Genomic DNA, 15,944 nt, shown 5'->3' with positions numbered 1-15,944 from the left:
ATTTCTCTTCTTTGCCTTTGACAACATAAGGTGTGTTTCAACCTTTTCCATTAGTTTACAATCTAATCCTTCCTTCCTCGCTTTATTTTGTCCATAACAATAATCCTATAGTATTGTTGGTGTCCTTCTGTTTAACATTGACTAATTAATAAATGCAGTAATCAGTTCTTTCTGTTCAGTGTCTTTCTTTTTAATTCTTTGACTCTGTTGTCAGATTTTACTTATTTGTCCCATTTATTTTGAGGTTGCCATTATAGGAATGAGGCCTTACTGGTAAATGAAACCCTTAAAGATGGAATCAGCATTATATATATAAAATTGGAAAAAATATGAATTGATCATCTTAAATTGGATAGGTTCTCCCCTCTATGACTTCTAGAAGTGGCCCAGAAGTAGCAGCACTTTTACCCATCACCAGTGCTCAACCAGTACCAAGGTTAATGGCTTAAACTATTACTTAACCTAAGCCAATTAGATCTTTTGCAAGGCAGCTCTTTCCATATCTTGAGTCAGAAATTAGCACTCATGCATGTAATAAAAGTATTCAATAGTATATTGCAAAGTGATGCATTAGCTAAGTGCCCTAACAAGTGGAACTTAAGGCACAGGTACATCCCCATCCCCCAGGACATGATTTCTGTGCATAAGATTAATAAGAGACTTGTAATTTTTGAAGTAATGGTAATAAATCAGGTAGCTACATCATTATGATAAATAAATCGGTTATACAACAATGGTCAAAGGAGACTTTAAAAAATACAACATTTAATGAGTGGGGGAGTGAACAAAATGATGTGATAACTTAAAGCTTAAATGAAGGGATAAGATTTAAGAGTCTTACTCATCTAACGAGTGAACTTTACTAAAAAAAAAAAAAGGAAGCTAAACTTGATAACATGAAGTTTAACATTAAATGTGAAATATTTAGGGTCAGTGAGAATAAACTGACTCATAACCTGATCTGGCCTGAGAGTATTTTTTTTTTTGGTGGCTGAGATGGAATGGGGAGGAGTGGTGCCTTAAGATTACTATAACCCTGGGAAATGTTGTGTAAATATCGTTATAGTTCCTAGAAGGTATAAAATTCAAAACAGAAAAATGATGACATGGATTAAACCACTGGTGTTGTAGTTCAGAATAGACTTACATTTAAGTATTTTTATAGGTTTTATTATTATTTAAAATATTGGGGAAATTTTAAAAATCAGACAAAATAAATGTGTTATTATATATTGAAATTTTAAGAGAATTTAATGAGTTAATTTGTGATCAGTGTTGTCACATAGTTTTTATTTGAACAAGTTTTGTATGTAGTATACATAAATTAAATAAGTTGAGATGAAACATTATAGATAGTACAAAATTAGATGAAGAAGGCCCTGGTGCAATAGCAAATATAATTAATCCAGTGATGCAAAAAAATACTGGTATCCTTCTATCTTTTTAATTTTATTGTCATTTTGCTTTTATTGTATGCTTCTCTTACTTTACATATATCTTCAATTAACTATAATGTTTTTTTTTCTATTTCAATTCAGTAAGTATAAAAATAAACACACCATTTTGTCCTGGGGAAAAAGTTCTCTCTGTATATACATTTTGGGTACCTATTCCTAGACTAAAACTACAAATCTTGAGACCTTTTTGGCTCATCTCTTTACTTGAGTCCTAATAATCAAGCATGAATTGTTACTTCTTTTTTTAAAGATTTTATTTATTTATTGAGAGAGAGAGAGGGAAAAAAAAAGACAGTGTGGGGAGGGGTAGAAGGAGAGAGAAACAGATAATCTCAAGCAGACTCTGAATCGAACACAAAGCCCAAAGCTAGACTAAATCTTAGTACCCGGAGGTCATGACCTGAGCCGAAATCGAGAGTTGGATGCTTAACTGACTGAGCCACACAGGTGGCCCTAAATTGTTATTAAAAAAAAAAAAATATATATATATATATATATATATATATATATATATCAGTAACATCTGTATCTTCCTTTATTTTTCCACTGCCACTATTATATTAAAAGTTCCTATCACTGAACAGAGTTTTCTAACTGGCACTTCTTTTTATTCTTCCAGTTTATTGGCATATAATTGACAAATAACATTTTGCCAGTTTAAGGTGTACAACGTGATGGCTTGGCATATGTATATTTTGCAAATTGATTGCCACAATGTTAGTTAACACACCCATCACCTCACATAGTTATAATTTTTGTGCCTGTGGGAAGAGCTTTCAAAATCTACTCTCTTAAGTACTTCAAATATACAACACATAATTGTTAACTATACTCACCACGTTGTACATTACAAACCCAAGATATACTTCTAACTGGAGGTTTATACCCTTTGACTAACATCTCCCCAGACCCCTCTCCAGTTTCCCCTGCAGCCAGTGTCTTTTCTGCTTCTATGAGTTCTGTTTTTATAGATTCCACATACAAGCCAGATGATACAGTATTTGTCATTCTCTATCCGACTTGTTTCACTTAGTATAAAGAAGTTGAATTTCATTTTAGTTGTCACAAATAGCAGGATATACTTCTTTTTAAAGTCAGATTATATTTTTTTATTTATATTTTTATATACATCCATTCATCTGTTGATGAATATTCAGGTGGTTTCCCTATCTTGGCTATTGTGTATGATGATACAATGAACACGGGAGTACATATATCTATTCAAGATAATAATTCCTTTCTTTCAAATATTCCAGAAGTGAAATTGCTGTATCATAAGGTAGTTATATTTTTATGTTTTTTGAGGAATCCCCATACTGTTTTCTATAGTAGCTCTATCCATTTAGATTCTCACTAACAAGGCACAAGGGTTTCCTTTTCTCTGCATCCTTACCAAACTTGGTTATGTCTTGTTTTCTTGATCATAGCCAGTCTAACAGATGTGAGGTGCTAGCTCCCATTTTAACTGTCCATTTTTAATAATAATAATGCACACTGTGATCAAGTTAACTTTTTCTTGCATGTTTTTATCATATAAAATGTCTCAACTTCAAGTCTATTGCCCACATATTTAGTTCTGTGCTTATTTATTGGCCTTTAAAACATCCACCATCAGTATTATCCTTAATCAGATTAAGTTTATATCTTCTCACACTACAAGTTGAATTGTTCACTTAAATCAAAGTGGTCACACCATTTTGGGTGTATCACTATATTCACAGAGACCGTACATACCAGTTTAGAACATAATGTGTATTCACTACAAGTTTATTTAATGGAGCTTGGTGTGTTTCTCACATGCCATGCTTAGACATGCACATTCTCACCCTTGGGATACATTCCTTCTATATCCTACATCTGTACATTCCACTCAGTCTTTAAAGCCCACTAATTTCCAGCTGATCTAGACACATTCCTATATGGCTATACACCACTATATCTTCTTTATTCACAATATTTTTCCATTTGGAATATTTCACTGTGAGCTTTAGCTGTTTATACAAGTGTATTACAACCTCCCTAAAGAGGACACATTCTCATTGTTTGATGCATTCACTATAACATCTACCAGAGTGCTAAGCTTATAATACATAATCAATAAATTATGCGATTGTTCATTGATAGATAATTTTATATACTAATTACTTCAGCAAATATTGATTAACTTCTCATTGACATATCTGCTAACATTGAATATACAACAAAAATAGGAGACCCTTTCATAGTCTCCTACTTAAGCACTTTGCAATAGGGAAAACAAATACAATTTCAATAGAGTAGGAGGAAAATACACACAATTTACAGTGGGAATATAAAAAAAGAAAGAGAAATGGAATTTCCAGGAAGATGGTCTTGCATGTACAAAATATCAAGAAAGGAATACAGAAAATACATATAGCCTTGCACTCTGCTACTCCTTATCATCTTCTTTTATTTGCTGGTTTGCTTGTTTATTGTCAATATCCCAAACTAAAATGTAAATTCTATGAGAAAACAGACTATCTCGAACTAGCTCTCTATTATAAACTCTGATTAACATATTGCCTTGCACATGATATCACTGTCAGTAAATATAATATAAATAAATATTTACTGAACTATGAATACAATACATTTCCAGTGACTCTGTTAAAAGTCCTTTACTGTGTCTCTTTGTGTTTGGCAGAGGCCATAAGGGTGAGGCATAGGCAGTGGGGACACAGGAAGTTTGAAACAAGTTATACACATAAAGATTTTGACTTCATTCTGAAGACAAAGATGACCCACAGAAAGAGGGAAGGCAAGAGAAGGTATCATAATCAGGTATGTCTTTTGGAATGATCACTCTGGCACTGGTATGGGTGGTAGGACATTAATTAGAAAAAATAAGCTAGAATGCTGGAAAACCTATTGGAGGTCATTGCATCTATAACTCAAGACCCAAACAGAATAAAAAAATAATGAGATGGAAATAAGGGTAGGATTCCAGAAATATTTAAGTAGTAGGAATATAGACTGATGGAGTCATTCTGGAAAACATTCTGGCACACTTATAAGTGAATGATAATTAATGGTCCTGGGTATATATCACATAGAAATGCTCAGTTGCGTAAGTGCAGATGTACCAGGATATTGTCACAGTGTTTTATCTGGCAGGCTGGCATCTTAGTCACTGTTGTTGTCTATGAGTGGCAGAGAGGAGCAGAAAAGTGTGGTGTATGCACACATGGAATATTAGTTATTAAACAGCAGATTAAATGTATTAAATCACAACTTGGATGGATCATTGGATCATAGAAACATAGTGCTTAGTTTCATAAGTAAAGTGAAGAATGCAATATCCAAGTAAATCATATTTGCATAAAAAATACATACATTTTAGAACTTCCCATTCTTCAATAAACAAAACAAACAAAATATACAGTTAAATAGAAGATAATAATCTTGGCTTATTCCAGGAAAAAAAATCTGTGGTTATTTATTGGTATTGCAGCAAATTTATGAATTTCCACTAGTAGCATTAACACTATGATGCAGCTTTCTTACCCAAAAACAATAATACAGATTTTCATTTGTTCAATCTACTCTTCTCTTAAAGGTTACAATTAAATGGCAATGAAAATAAGGAGGCATCATAAATGGCGTTTATTTGAATAAGGGTCTTGTCACCCTTATGGTGAGAACTATAGGATTACCTGTATCGTGGGTTGATACTCATTTCCTGTTATAACTTCGTTGAATGATTCAGAAAAGGGGAAGAAGGAGCACTGGAAAGACCTACCTAGCTTCCTTTATACCTGGCCTCTGGTGCTCTTGTAGGTCTTGTTCCAGAGTCACCACTGACTGAACAAATTCCTGTTGCACACAAACACTATTTCAGATGTTCCTGGCCAGCCCGATAATGTTGAGGTTTTGACATCCAGAGTATTGCATACTAATTAAGTTTAAATAACTATGTCGACAAAAATACACTAATGCAAAAGATCAGATCTTATTTTGAAAAAGAAATCAACTAAATTTACACCCTGAAACCTTTCCCCAATTGTTAACACTTCTCTAAGTGAAATTGCTGATGCAGATCTAGCTTCCTTTCTTCCATTCTATTATTATCTCAGAAATTAAGAGGTAATCACTCAGGTTAAGTGGCTCTCATTGTAGATTATGCTCTAACTCCCTGTCTCTATTGATTATGGATTGTGTCACCACTTTGAAGGTGAAACTTTCTCATTCAAATGATCCTGTAATGATGTGTATATCCTCCTGATGACCCTTGAACTATTTCATCCTTGGCAGGATGTCGTAGAGCATGAATAATCCTTGCATTGTTGCAGACTCTGGTCTTTATGCAACTACTCAACACTTACTAAGCCAAGTATTAATGAGCTTCCACTTCCTCAGTTATTCTAGTTATTCTTTGTTTTAAATTCATTTTGAAAATGTTAACTGAAATTTCCTTTCAAAAGAACAACAGATTTCACAAATAATTTCACTGACACAGATTTCAATTTACAGTTTTATTGCAAATTAATTTAAAGAAAAAATATAAATTATACTCTGCTTTTTACAGATGTTATCATTTTTAATTTCTTAGAAAAATTCAAGAGAACTCCTCACTAGATTCTCTGTTTTAATTTCCCTGAGAAGCAACACATAGTCAATGGGACACCTGAGCTGGGGTTTAGTGCTGCTGTTTCTAGTTATAAAACATCATTCAAGTTACTTAAACTCTTTAACATCAACTCTCTCCTTATAAAATAATAATAATACTAGCCACCTTTTATTAGTTAGATTCTCTAGAAAACAAAATCAATGAAATGCAAAGAAAGATATATTGAAAGAGATCTATTATGAGGGATTGATTTGCATAATTATGGAGGCTGAGAAGCTGCATGATCTGCCATATGCAAGCTGGATCCCCGGGAAAGCCAGTGGTGCAGTTCTGGTTCCTGGCCTATGAACCAGAGAAGCTAATGGTGTAAAATCCCAGTCACAATCCAAATGCCTAAGAAGTAGAAGTTCCAATTCAAGCAATGAATTCAGGCAATTCAAGCAATTCAATCCGATGTCTGAGGACAGAAAAAGATGAAGGTCCCAATTCAAGCAGTGATAAAATTTGCCCTTTCCTCACCTTTTTGTATCATTATTCAGGCCCTGAAGGATTGAATGATGCCCACTTATATTGGTGAGGTTGCTCTTTTTTACTTAGTCGACCATTTCAAATGTTAATCTCTTCCAGAAACACCTTCACAGATACACCTAGAAATGTTTTAATAGCTCTCTAGGCATCTCTCAGCCCAGTCAAGTTAAGACATAAAATCAACCACCACAATCTTATAGAACTGCTGGGTAGATTACAGATCATAAATAGACGGGTAGTGGCCACTGTAGACGCTAAATAACTGGCAGATATGATTACAATGATTTAAAAAATATAATAGTGGAGTAGAAATAAGGGACAAGGATTTGGTTTGATTTGATTTGATTGATTGACTTAAGGTTGAGAGAGAGAGTGTGTGTGCACAAGCGGGAGCAGAGGGACAAAGGGAGAGAGAGAGACAGAAGAACCTTAAGCAGGCTCCACTCGCAGTGTGGAGCCCATTGCAAGGCTAGGTCTCACGTCCCTGAAATCACGTCCTGAGCCAAAATCAAGAGTTGGATGCTTAACTGACTGAGCCACCCAGGTGGCTAGGGACAAGGATTTTAGAGCCTTGTCACAATTGGAATCGATCTTAGTTCTGACATATCAGTAATTTAGCTGTTCTCAGTAGTGTGTGGGTGCGTGTGCAAGTGTGTATGCATGATTTGTTAGAAGAGATCCGTTTATAGGTCTTTATTAATATTTTGTTGGAGAAAAAAATGGGAAACCCCAAGTTAAGATTCTTTACACATTGCTGTTTAACTGAATATATTATCATCTGACTGATGACTATGAGCTGTTGGCAATTTTCATCATTCTTCAGAAAGGTGCTTCTTACATATCTTCAAATTTCTGGTCTTGGATGCTCTCACAGGTTTGGGTTCAATAGACACTGATCACAGATAATCAATAGATATTTCAGTCATATCCAACCACAAAAATATGCATTGTGCATCCTCCTTCCAGGTAATCAAAATTTCGCCTCTTCCCTTGCTTGTGTTGTTTTCGGCATCTCTATCCTCATTGCTTGCAGGTCGGAAGTCAGTGGCAGTAATTTGAGATGTGTACTTTCAAGCTATTTTCAAGACTACCCACAATTTTCCGAATATGAGCACAAAACCATCCTGATTGGCATTAGCTTTATGTCACAGAATAATCATATATCCAGCTCTGCTTACCAGCTATTGTGTCTACTTCATGCAGCAGTGAAGACCAACAAAAGACAGTTGCCAACAAGTGATTTCTGAAATATACTACAGAAGGAAGAAGAGATCATTATCTCTGAAAACACTTTAATCAATAGCCACGGTAGGTACAAAGAGTCCACTTTTATGAGTAGATATAATAAAATTTGGGGGTTTGAGATTTACTCTTATTTTATACTTGAAAATAAAACGTACATCACCTTATTGTTTCACATTAATTTAAAGTAAATTATCATGATCTGTTGATTACATAAGAGGTCACATTTGTATAGTGACAGATGTACAGGTTTTTAGAGCAGATGTATATATATATGTGATGTTGCTGAAAATTAGTGTATGTAAATATACTAGAAGGAGCAAGTTTGGGCTAAAGGAGCTCCACAGTGTGTTGTCATGTCTAATGCTGCTTTTACACCAAGGTCCTCATGTTATCAGTTGGTAGCTCCTTTCTAGACTTCTCTAAACGTGATTTCTTTCTTTTTCTTCTGCACTCCTTTATGCAGCTTGCTCCTGCACATATCTTCTTCAATCTAGCCAAATGCACAGTCGAACAAAGCCTGGTTTTCTGACAGGGACCAGCAAGTGTCAGTGCGTTTCTGTAGCTGAACACATTCAACTTTGTGAGGGTCATGAACAGTCTCTTCGACAGCCTGATGTATTTACAGCCACACACATTTCCCCAGAGTGTAGAGTTTGAATTCACTCGATGACCTTGTGGAGGCTGATGGTCATTTTGAGCTTAAAAAATATGTGAAATCACTTATTTAACTTCAGTTCATACAACTCCTCAAGCTCAACAACCAATCGAAGCTCATCCAAAATCCTCCTTCCGTTACCCCCCTCCTGGCTGGGAACACTGTCAGTCTCAGCCCACTTAGTGGAAGTGTCCGTGGTGATTATAGTGTCGATAGGCTAAAGAAGATAAAGCATTTTATTTTATTTTATTTTATTTTATATTTATTTCATTTTTAATTTTTTTTAGATAAAGCATTTTAAAGGACATTTTTTTCCTATGTATGTACCACATGCACTGGCCGATAACACATGCGTTTGGGCACTTTAGAGCTTCTGTGGGACTTCCTAATCTTAGGATTTACTGAAAAGACAAATCCTATGTTAATATCTGTCTCAACTGTAAACTATACATTTCTTTCACCTTTTATTTTAAAAAACCTGTAGTAACTACAAAGGACAAGCGTTCAGGGTAAGCAGATTGACAGATTTGACCTTTGACTCGGCGTCTACAGCTACGTCTCAGCTGTCCTACTTATTAACAGGCTATTTATTAACAAGCAATCTGCCACCAGACAGTTCCAGAAGGTTCATCTGGCGTGATGATGATCTATGGTATGTTTAGCTCAACATCTCGCCGCAGCATATTTCTCCAGGGCACTTTCATCTAAGGAAGCCTTGAGATGCCCTGTGGCCGGGGCTCTTCCACGTGCTGTCACTGCCCCGGTGCGAAGGCCAACGCTGCCTACTAGAGGACCAGCTGCCAGCCATCGTGCCACCCCCAACGCAGCGTGGTTCTCACATGTTCAGCTTGGCCTCTCAGCTTTGCACTCATCCTGGAACTTTTTAATTAGCTTCCTGACATGTCCAAGCAGCTGTCTTCTGGATGAGTTTCAACTACCCACAGCTTTTCCCTTGACTGACTGAGAGTCCCTCCATGCAACTATGATCATTATAACATACCCTAACTATCCCTGACGGCTCTGTCTTGGTCCCATCCCCATAGCACTTTGCAGCCAAAGGAACTTACACCAACTACATTTCCCTGGGAAACATATCTTAGACTTTGCTTATATTCATTAATTTAAACAACTGTCTTCAGGCACGTAAAATAACACTAATATTAGCACAGAGTCAAAAGCTAATATCTGTTGTTCCACATTTCTTTTTTAAGGTTTTGCTTATTTATTTGAGAGAGAGAGCACAAGAGAACATAAGCAGTGGAGGGCAGAGAGAGAGAGAGAGAGAGAGAAGCAGGCTCCCTCTGGAACCCAGGACCCTGGGATAATGACCTGAGCTGAAGCCAGTCACTTAACCAATTGAGCCACCTGGGTGCCCCTAGAATAATTTTTTTATATTTGATTTTATTTCCTTTAGTATTTAAATAGTGCAGGCTACATAGAAAATAATGAAACAAAAATACATGACAAATTAAAACATGGAGCTACACTATGAAAAACAATTACAGTATTAATGTGGCCAATTATTGCTATTCCTATCATTTGCTTTCCATTATTTTTTTTGTAATAGTTTGTGTTTATTAAGTAGAATGAGATAAAAGGGAGCCATTCTTTTTTTTTTTCAATATTAGCATCAGGTTTCATTATTCAGTTGGGAAAGATGTTAAATATTTTACTAAGTTGGTAACATTAAGATGAAAAAAGCAGCTTGGTTTATTGGGCGTAATCTGCTAAAAATTAATAAGGAATAATTGTTCAATAAGAAAATCAGAGCTCTTTAGGACCTCCCTTTGTCTTCAGGGTATTGATATTTGGGAAGAAACAAAGATAATGCAGCAGAGAAAGAGAATGAGGATGTAGGAAAAGGAAGCACGTGTGAATGAGTAAATATTGGGCTGGAATAGTTGCCAGTGAGAAAACAGTTAAAACTGTTGTAAATGTACACACTCATGATATTGGGAGCTTATAAAACTGAAGTATAATTTGACAATAAAGTTTATTTCCTATTATTTCAGTAAGATTTTCCTTTTCTATTATTTAGCTCAACATTGTTTACTAGAGTTCAGTCTTGTCTCAATAATATTCACTAATGTTTCCTCCTCAGCTGGTAGTCTACAGAATAATGAAAAAATAAAACTCCTATCTTTAACAGCCATTAGCAAAACCTATACTTAAAATCAATTTGAAGAAATAAGTAGAGACGTTCCTCCCACCACACACACAGTTTATTGACTCTCTTTAGGACATCGGCCTTCTTTTTGATTCTTAAATGACAGGATTGTGTTTCCTCTTTGCTTGGAATGATTCCTCCCCAACCTTTGCAAAGCTGCCTCCTTCACATTCATCAGTTTCTATGTAATGTATCTGAAGATTCTGTTCCATCAATCTTTGCGCAATTACTGTTTTATGTTCTTCATGGTACATATTGTGTTTAGAGCAACTCATTTGTTTACTTGTTTATTTACTATTTCTTACATGCAAGAGTACAATCCTGTAAGAACAGCAGTATTATATATTTTGGGGTTTTTTTTAAAGATTTTATTTATTTGTTCATGAGAGACACAGAGAGGGGCAGAGACAGGCAGAGGGAGAAGCAGGTTCGTCTCAAGGACCTGATGCGGGATTCGATCCCAAGACCCTGGGATTACTACCTGAGCCAAAGGCAGATGCTCAACCACTGAGCCACCCAGGCATCCCAGTATTATCTATTTTCTATTTATTTTTTTGTTTCTATTGAAGTTCGATTTGCCAACATACAGCATAACACCCAGAACTATATCACTTTCCCTCAAGAACCTTCATATTTTCAACCAAGGTTTGGGTTACTTTATTACTGAAAGTCATATGACTGTTAGAAATATGTGAATGAAAAATAACTCTTATGCTTATAATTAAGGCAAATTGCCAGCACTTATGACAACAAAACTATGTTACAGAAAAACTCCAATGTTAATTCAATGCATATACCTCACAAAAAGTTAAAGGCATCTAGTCAAAATTTTGTTGCGATTTAATTTTATGGAGGGTTGATGATTCATTATATGATAATGTATTTTAAATTTATTTAAAAGGGGCAGCCTGGGTGGCTCAGCGGTTTAGGGCCGCCTTCAGTCCAGGGCCTGATCCTGGAGTCCTGGGATCGAGTCTTACATCAGGCTTCCTGCATGGAGCCTGCTTCTCCCTCTGCCTGTGTCTCTGCCTCTCTCTCTGTCTCTGTGTGTCTCTCATGAAAAAAAAATTATTTAAAGGCCAATGTTTTTTAAAAAATTTAAAAATTAAAAAAATAATAATAAAGGCCAATGTGTCCTGCATTGTTAAATAATATTTACCTATGGTGCTTAGGTGCCTTTCTTATAAAGAAGAGCTATAGTAGGGAAACGATTTCAGGAAAGCTACAGTAGTCTGGTGTCTTTTTCTGCATGAAAAAAAATCAATCAGTGAATAATCATTCAGTGAAAAATGAAGCAATTGACATATTTGGAGCTTAACAATAACCCAATTACCATTGCTTATGCTGCAAATCTCGTAAATTTGTTACAGAAATAATTGGTTTGTCTAAGGCACATCCTCGTTATTAAGTATTCCAATATATGGCTGATTGAGTGTCAAAAAAAAGTGAGGAAGTGCAATATGGACGATGGAAACTAAGAGAAAATACATCAGGTGAGAGCTTGCATAATATTTTTTTTAAAGATGTCCGAGTGACAGGCTCAGTAAGACTATTTTTTCTTCTCATTATTAATAGTTCTGATAATAATACTTAGTACAAACTTCTAACCTAGAAAAGATGTGAACTTATACCTATATATTCAGATTTGGGGTTAAAATTAGATGGTTTACATACCATTCTAAAATTTGTTTTAAAAGTATGATAACCCAGAAGTACCCTTACCCATTGCAGTAACTATCTTCCAAAATTTGAAAAATGGTTTCATTTTGCATGTAAATTCTTTGGTTGCTTCTAGTTTGCTTCAGTGTCTGAGGGTTTGTCACTTACTAGTCAATCAAGGAATTTAGTTTTGTTTTTATTTAAGCCAAATTTATTTTTTTATTTTTCCATCTCAATGAGCTACCCCATAAATGGAGACAAAAACACAGAAAGGCATATTCAAAATGGATTCAAGACCTAAATGTGAGACCTAAAGCTAAAAATTCTAGAAGAGAACAGACAGTAATTCTCTGACATTGGCTGTGCCAATATTTTTCTAAATATGTCTCCTGAAGCAAGGGAAACAAAAGGAAAAACAGACTGTCGGGACTACTTCAAAATGAAGAGCTTCTATAAGCAAAGGAAACAACCAGCAAAACTAAAAGACGATCTACTAAATGGGAGAAGATACTTGCGGATGACATCTCTGCTAAAGCGTTAGTATTCAAAAATACCAAAAAGAAACATTTTTTTAAAAAATCTCTGTTGTTTTAGTTCTTGGACTTAGTAAAAGTCTGACTGCGCTGCTTTGAATATTACTTGTCATCTGCACAGTCATAAAACAGCCACCATCCTGGATGCTGCCACATTCTTTCTTAGCTTTCCCCTGGTTTGGAATGATTCTTCCTTGTTTTGCACGGCCCCTTTTTTCCCTGATAGCTCTTCCCCCTATCATGATGCTCTTTCATCCTCTCTGTATCACTTTTGCATAAAACTAACAATGTGCAATGCGTAGACTTCATTCTTTCTCATGTTTTCAGCCCTCTATTGTTCTATAAAAATCTGTCACAAAACTTAGTGACTTACATTACGCTTACAAGGTTACCGTCTGGACGGGGCTCGAAGGGTCAGCTTCTCTCTACCCCAACTCCTCTCTACTCCACTGGCCTCAAGTGAAGGCTACAGTTTAATGAAGGCTCTTTCACTCAGATGTCTGGCAGTGACTAATAGGCCCCGGCTGAGACCACAACTGGGACTGTGGCCAACACACTTGTGAGTGTGGCCAAAACACCTTTTTCGTGTGGCTGCTTGTCTCCCCCACAACATGGAACATGGTTACTGGGCTCTAAGGCAAGCGGCCCATGGCCCGGAGGAACCCGGCAGGTGCTGTTTTGCCTCTTATGACCCAGACTCAGATGTCACATGGCGAGATTTCTAAAGCATTCTAACACTCTACTACTATATCCTTTGACTTTGGCTACACTGATAGGGAAAAGTGGCTTCTGCCACTATTTTTCATCCATGATTTTTTTCATATAATAAAAAAGACTATTCAATCTAACATCATAAAATATAGAGATGTCATTAAATACTAAGTAAGAGGATATAGAAGGTAAGTAGTTGTGCGCTCAAACTATTTTACAAACATACGCTTGCATCTATAAAAGATCTTTATTCTGTAAACCAGACACGATGTGCTCTAGTTAATACGTTTTTAAATGATAGATGTTTAATTTTAAAATTCATCTGAAATTCCATCTAGACATTAGTGACACTTTAGTAAAATTTCTGTCCTTTTTATCTGAACATGAGAAATGAAGTTGTCTTATATTCTTTAAAGATTACTTATTTGCAAATTTTACATAAGCAGTTTCTAAGTTTTACTGCTTTCCAATCATTTTTCATTCTTTTTCTTCTTTTTTTTTTAAGCTGTGATAATTGCTTTCCTGACACTTCCTTTTACTTTGATTAACTTCCGAGAAAATTTCTGTCATAGTGTCTAGACACAAATTCCTAGTAACTCTATGGAATGAGAGACTGTTTATAAGGCAAAAATTTGGGAGCCATGTCCCTATCACTTGGGGTTACAAATTCTTTACTGTTTTATATTAAACTGATATTCTGTGTACTCTCATTTGATGCAAGCGCTGTCTGTCAACTGAATATCACAAATGGCATGAAATTAAATAAAATAAAGGAAATAGCTATTTCATTTTTCATGACTTGACTAAACATATTTGTTAAGAACTCACAGTGTAATGGAGAGGAGCTACTCTTTATTCAAAGGAATATTTAACTAAATCATCATCCTATAGCAAATGTCAGATGCTAAAAAGAAAAGTAGAAAAAAGAAAAAAGAGGATAAAATAAAGATAGAAAGCTTACAATAGAGAGAATTAATCAAATTCAATTCCCTACTAATTCATCTATTTTAACATACCATTTCAGAAACACGTTTGTTTTGAAAAAATTGTTTTTACTAGTCATTACTTTTTCCTCTATTATTCTTTCTTGTAGCATGCAATAAATATGAGTTCTTGAAATATTGATGTAATTTTCTGAAAATATTAAAGTATATTAATAAAAATAGAGGGCTGAGTATTAGCTTTCCTTCTATGACTTTTAAATTTAATAATTCCAATTGACTTGATGAAACACAAGTAAATCAGCTTAACTGAGTCTTGACTGTAATATGTATGTAAATGTTTTTTGCCTTCAAATTGTGAAAGGATCAGAATCTGAAGTGGCCAGAGTTGAATATTCTAATTCTCTGAGGGACTGCTTGGAATAAATAAAGCATGCAATAAACTTCTGTAAAACATGTTAGAAGTCCAGTGACCTTAGTGTCCTGCATCTTAAATGTGTAAATGAAAATAAAAACAAAAACACACAAAACAAAACAGGACTTGTTTTTTTTTTTTGTTTTTTGCAGTAAGCTATATGTTCCTATCAATCATCTTCCTGTAACCAAACCTGTACAGAAAAAGTTATATTTAGAATATTGAGTATCATGATGTTGTTGACCTTTTCCAATGCCCATATGTCCTTAGCATATGATAACACTGGGGCATTCTAAATATTGTTAGTTTTTTCAGTGTTTGTTTGCTTTGGTCTGTCTCTATAACCCACAAAGAGAATCAGCCGTTCTTTATGTGAGGAGGAAGAAAAATATCTTTGGTTGTTGCCATTTGAATACTACTATCGAAAGTGCTGGAAAAGTGTGCCCGTCTTTTCTAATTGTTTGATGTGGCTTTATTTATTTTTTAATTTAAGTATAATTAATATGCAGTGTTATATTACTTTCAGGTGTACAATGAAATCATTCGACCTTTCTTTACATCACTCAGTGCTCAAGACAAATGGACTCAAGCACCTTTATCTATTTCACATCCCCACCCCCACCTACTTCCAGTTTGTCTTCGGTATTTAAGAGTTTGTGGGTGTTGTTTGTCTTTTTTTGTTTGTTTGTTTTGTTTGTTTCTCAATTCCCCATATGTGTGATGTCATATGGTATTGTCTTTCTCTGTTGGACTTAAGAATGGACTCATACTATGGTGGCAGGATAAATTAGGGAATCATTTAAACAGGGAAATTCACATCCACATCACTTAATATATGTCTTTTGATCTAAAAATTTGTTTTCCAATAAAAAGAAAATGTTATTGAAAAAGATCACAGTTTTGCACACTTTTATTTATGTAGAAAACTCATTATAATATTGTTTATATTTGAAAATGTTAAATAGAGATTGAGTAAATAATTCCACATAATGGGAAACTTGAAAGCCACATATTGGTTGTAGATTGATGTATAATATATAATATG

General features: G+C 35.0%; 1 long non-coding RNA gene across 1 annotated transcript in view; it reads left to right on the top strand.

The window, feature by feature from the left end:
* LOC118350775 (uncharacterized) overlaps positions 1-15,727 on the top strand; it is a 72,080-nt gene extending 56,353 nt beyond the window's left edge. The window contains exons 3-6 of the long non-coding RNA XR_007402498.1: positions 4,123-4,259; positions 7,607-7,881; positions 12,011-12,133; positions 15,426-15,727. This is a non-coding gene — a long non-coding RNA (uncharacterized LOC118350775). The remainder of the gene's footprint in view (positions 1-4,122; positions 4,260-7,606; positions 7,882-12,010; positions 12,134-15,425) is intronic.
* The last annotated feature ends 217 nt before the right edge of the window (positions 15,728-15,944 follow it).

This window comes from Canis lupus, chromosome 15 (genome assembly GCF_003254725.2).
Source record: "Canis lupus dingo isolate Sandy chromosome 15, ASM325472v2, whole genome shotgun sequence".
Lineage (NCBI taxonomy): Eukaryota > Metazoa > Chordata > Mammalia > Carnivora > Canidae > Canis > Canis lupus.
The sequence above is the reverse complement of the archived record's forward strand: the minus strand, read 5'-3'. Positions and strand labels throughout refer to the sequence as shown.